Raw genomic sequence first — 5,503 nt, 5'->3', positions numbered from 1 at the left:
AGGCTCCAGGCAGTCTCTGCCAGCCTAAGAGACAGGACTGACATCTCCCCACCCAGTTGCCAAAGGAAGGACTTTTTGTGAGTAGTGCCTTTCCCATTTTTACACTACTTATGCTGTCCAGTTCATCCATTTTCTGTAGCTCATGAACAAATACTCGGAAGGTTTCAGGTTGAAAGCTGCGCTCCCCAGTCTTCACGTTCTGCCTCTCCCTTTCCACTCTCTGGTACTGAAAGCTGCCTGCAAACACAGTAGTCATGATTTGCAGCGAAATCTCTTTAAATGGCCCACTGGGTTATATATTTGGCAAATTTCCACTGGTTGGTGGAAGTTTGAAAAAGCCTAGTATCTACAACGTAGGCAAAACCAAAATGGAGAGATGATCATGTGTTATTACCGGATTTATATACAGGCCTGATTCTCATGAGGATTTCACATTTTCACTGAAGTCTGTAACGGTAGATGAGACAGATAAAATACTTCAGAAGCTCACTCCCAAAAGAGAAAATGTATCACACAATGTCATTATCAAAAATAATGTAACTCTTCCTTACTGTTATAAAGCACACTAAAACAGTTTCCTCCCAGTTTGGGTATACTGTATTTCAAAAGTAAGTGTAACAAGATGTGTTTTTTGACATCAGATTAAGTTTACGTGATTACTGATTAAATTAATCTTTTAAAACTGCTGAACTCATCCCAGTCTGGATTATCAGTTCTTGTATTTTCTCCATACGTTGTAGAACAGCTGATAAAGTTGTGACAGCATCCCTTGCCATCTAAGAGAAAGCTGAGGTGTTTCAAGCCAGGAATGTGTACAGAGGCTTTGAGGAGTAGCAGTTTCCTCAATTTTAACATGAGATACAATGGTTGTACCTCAATCTTAACTCCATTTTGAATTAGGCTTATATATGTGGTATATTGTACGCATAATTGTATCTATGACATAGGAAACATACTGAGTTTTAAGATATACTTGTGTATATATAGATATTTTCATTAAGATAGCAGAGTTTTAGGGCGTTATGTCCAGTAAGGCAGCAAGTAAGCTACAGAGTGGATTGGTTTATGAAGTGCTAGGTGTGTGAGAGGAACTTAGCTTTTGTATTTCCCTCAGAGAATCAGGTGCAATTGATAAAATTGCCTAGATTTTTTTTCTCAGAAAGTTCCTTTTCAACTGGGTTTAAGAAGTTAATTTTAAAGTTGCAATACAAATGAATTAGCTAAGCAGGAAGAAGGGTGAAGTCCCTAGAAGAGTCCTTCAACCCTCTGTTTCGATTGAAGCTAAAGCCTAGGGTAAGTTTATGTGTGGGAATGTGTACATGAGCATGTGGTGTGTAGGCTCTGTCCTTCATCACGGCTCCTTTCTGAGTGGCATCCGGGGTATGCAGAGTTGTGCTTACTCAGTCAAGCCTAATTCTAATATAGCAAAACATTCAGGTTGTTCCTCCGAGAGACTGCTTTGACAAAGGGTGATAAGTGACATTGATCCTTCTCTTAATGGCTGAGTATTATCTGGGCTAAGGGGGAAGTTGCCTGTCCTATGTTAAGACCGCTACTAAACATGAGGTTGGCATTCATCCCTTTACATTATTGTATGTATGCCTTTCATTTAATCTTAACTTTAACAAAACGATATAAGGTTATCATTCCTATAACCATGCCTAGTTTCAACATGATGCTGATAAGGCACAAGACACCACTTTTTGTGAGGGCAGTAGGTCTAAACGCCTGGAGGACAGGCATGCTTTGTGAGTGGGAAAGATCTTTAGGTCAAGCCATGTGTTTCACACCACATAGCAACGTCTCGGTGTGGGAACTCATAACTACCTGTGTAGGTCAGTCCTGCCTGATGTGTGATGATTGATGTGTCTTTGCTGAGCAGCATGTGGGCTACAAAATGGCTTGAGTCAGAAATCAGGAGCAGAGATACTTCTTTTCATACTGGGAACAAGTATTGCTTAACAATAAGGCAGATCAGATCAATGGCAGTCTCTCTGGTTTTAGGCACAGCACTGTATTCACACAAAATTAATGGCAAGTGGAGAAGGTGCCTGTGGGTTTTTTTTTCAGGAACGCAAAAAACTAATTAAAAGATGAAAATTTTCAGGCCACAGTTAGGGCAGACTATGTAAGAGACCACCAAGTGTGGAAAGATGCTTTTTTGTCTTTGGATTTTATAGCCTAAACTCAAAGCCCTCATAGAGAACAGCTCTCAAAGTGGAAAGCAGCTGGGCCTGGCAGAGGATAAATGAAATAAGCGGGGTTTTGAGAAGGAATTTAAAAGACAATAGGATGTGAATGGAGAAAAATAGGGGCATGGTGAGGTGTCATAAAAAGATAAAGTCAAGCCTGAGAAAAAACAAAGCAGCTAAAAGTATATCGCAGGGAGAATGTAGAAGGAAGGTAGGGCACAGAAAGAACCAAGAATAGGGACATACAGTGAGGAAGAACAGGATGAGGGGCTTGAACTTCACAAAGAGAGGAAAGAAAAGTGGTGAGGGGAGCTGGGGGCATGTGTGGCCTGGCTGAAGCATCAGGGAGCTGGGGCAGCAGCACTGCTCCACAGAGGGGGACAAGCCGGGAGCCAAGGGTGACCCCAGCATGGCTGTGCCATCACTGACCAGGGCACAGTCTGACAGGGTCTCAGTAGAGCTGGGCGCTGGCAGTGGGGCCCATCGACAGCCTCAGACACAGCCAGAGGATGAACCAGGTCCAGGAGCCACCCAGACAGAAAGGCAGGAGATGGGTCTACAACATGGGTCCAAGGTCCACCCAGAAGATGGGGCTGGAGACAGGCACACCGACAGCATAGCTCCAGCAAGGTAGATGGAGCCTCTCAGCCATGGGCAGAGGGTGTGAGGAGGTCCCAGGTGAGACCAGTCAGAGCCTTTAAGGCCTATCAGTGCCCTCAGGGGTTCTGACAGGGATTGACACCAGAGCAGAAATGTTAGTAGGAACAGTGAGGAGATCTGGGCTTTGAGGCAGCTCTAGAAAGGCAGCTTTGGCACCAAACACTAGATGCCATGTCATGGTGGATGACTCCCACCAGGTAGAATGGGAAGAAATGAGAAGATTTTAAGTGAGATTTTTTTGAAAATCTGTGGCACCAACAGAGCCACAAAAGAAAGCTGGATGAGGACAGGAGATATGGAAAGAAAGGGTCATTATTGTTCTCAGGAGGACTGTAAAACTGGTGATGATGAAGAGAAGAGAGGAATAGCAAAGGGGAAAAATAGTGTAATGGTCAGGAAACTGGTGCAGGGTGCAGCATTCTTCTTCAACCAACATTATCAACAGCCAAGTTCAGAGTTTTGCTGTGAAACTGTTTTTGAGTTAATGGAGGCAAAAAATACCCATGAAAGCCATGAATAACAAAACAAAGCTATTAGTCTTGCCTAATCCAGCAAAACCTGCAAGAATTGTCTGAACTTCCTAAGGCAGTTCACCTCCAGTCTCAAATAAGGCTCAAGATCATGTCTGTTTACCAAAAAAAATCTGTGGTGGTCAGAAACTTAAAATGGCAGTATATTTAGGCACGTTCAGCTCACTTTTAACCTTAATCTAGTAAGGCATATTGGACAAGGTGCTGACTGACTGGAGTTTGACTTTCTACTCAGCACTGTGCCATTAACCTGTGCTGTTTATGACCTACTTCTGTTTGTCTCAGTGCCCCTTGTGTAAATTGGTAATATACCTATGCCTGTCTTCATTATAGAGGGCTCTGGAGTCTGGTTATAGGAGTAAAAAAATCATTTATAACTATAAGATTAGTACTGGCATGCTGTAGTCACAATAGCTACTGGAAGGCCATGCCTACTTAATAAGCTGCTTAACTAACTAAGTATTTTGGGCTACATTTATAGAAAGAGGCTGTAGATGTAAAGTGGAGATATAATAATTAGGAAGAACATAATTGTCAAAATAACCCAACTGTTCTTGCAAGTCAGGAAGCTTGATGTGTTGCTTGTATCAGTGGAGACCGCAATACACTGAACACTGGAAGGCAGGCTTGCAAATCTGTGCAGTTATAAAAAGAAATGGCTGAGCCAAATATTTTGTAAAAACAAAGTAAGATTTGAAAAGAGAGACCCTGAATTAAATCAGGCAACCCATTATGTGCGTGGCTGGAGTCTGGTGTAAGGAGGGAGCCAGACTCCTGCATTTGTTTAAGTCTGCTTGCTATATAATTTAGGGTAGTGAGGTGAACTAGGGATGAAGCATTAGCTTCAGCATAGAATTTTTATTCTGATCACTGGAGCCTAAAGTTATTAAAAGAACAAACACAATTATGACATCCTAGGGGACTGGCATACACATAAATCTGGGTGTGCTGCCTGTTTCTCGCAAAGCGTATGTATGGATTTGTGTACTGCCTGCTTTTTATTTTAACTAGGTTTACTGCAGCTGTTGCTCTGAAAAGAACCATTTAACACCATGGGAAAAGAGAAACTGCAAAAATCCTCAAATTAATATCTATTAACAAAAAGGAGTTTCAAATAAATTGCTTGTTTATGTGGCTAAAACTCTTATCCCTTGAATAGAACAAAGAACCATCTCTTTGCTACTTCTAGACCTTTCCTAACTCCCAGCTAATCAACTTACAGTACCATAAAAAATTTAATAACAGACTATTCTTCCTCTTCCTTTAGTCCTTCAAAATGATGAGAATCTATATTCATTATAGGTAGGGATGTGAATACTTTCTGAAGAACAGAAACCCATAGTCTTTAAATTTAACCAGTATATGTGATTTTCAGATTGGATTTTATGAAAATATTTTGAGCATCAGGTATCTCAGCATTACCTATTATCTCTGCACATGAATGCCATAACTCCCAATCTTTCAACAGATTAATAGCGATGTGTATACATTATATAAAGTGTATTAGATTTCATCTGACAGTCTCAACTTCAGTGTTGTCAATGTAGAGTACATTATGGAGTCTGTAGTTTTCAGAGGTGTCATAAGAAAAAAAAAAAAAAATCAGGTTCTGCTCCAAAAAGATACACCATTAACCCTTGGGAAGGGTCTCACAGTGTATTGCCAGCCTCCAAAACTGTCCTGTCAGGCATCTTCCTGGCACTGATGCCCTGTTCTTGTTTCAGGCACTGCCCATCCTCTTAGCCCTGCTGCCTGGGACTCAGGGTTTCCTCCCTCTCTTCCAGCTTGTCCCTCTCTAGCTCCCCATTTTATCCTACTGGGAACCCTGTTGGGCTGCTTCTTCTGTTCCCATCTCCTTCTCTCATCTTCTAGTGGTATCACCATCCAAACAGCCATCAGTCAGCTTCCAGGCTAACATATTTTTGTATGTCACTACATCCCATCTCTGTACCTTTGCCAAGCTGCTCCTGCTGTTCCTGCTCCAGTTTCTTCAGTGTCTCTTCTGTCCTCAGCTTCCTCCTCTTCTGCATAAATTCACTGCCATATCCATAACTGAAAGGGAGTGATTTCCAGTAGTGCACTAAGACACTATCTGTAATACCCACAGATTAAAGGAAAAAA

This window comes from Antrostomus carolinensis, unplaced genomic scaffold (genome assembly GCF_000700745.2).
Source record: "Antrostomus carolinensis isolate BGI_N321 unplaced genomic scaffold, ASM70074v2 scaffold3670, whole genome shotgun sequence".
NCBI classification, from domain to species: domain Eukaryota; kingdom Metazoa; phylum Chordata; class Aves; order Caprimulgiformes; family Caprimulgidae; genus Antrostomus; species Antrostomus carolinensis.
Note: the sequence above shows the minus strand (reverse complement) of the source record.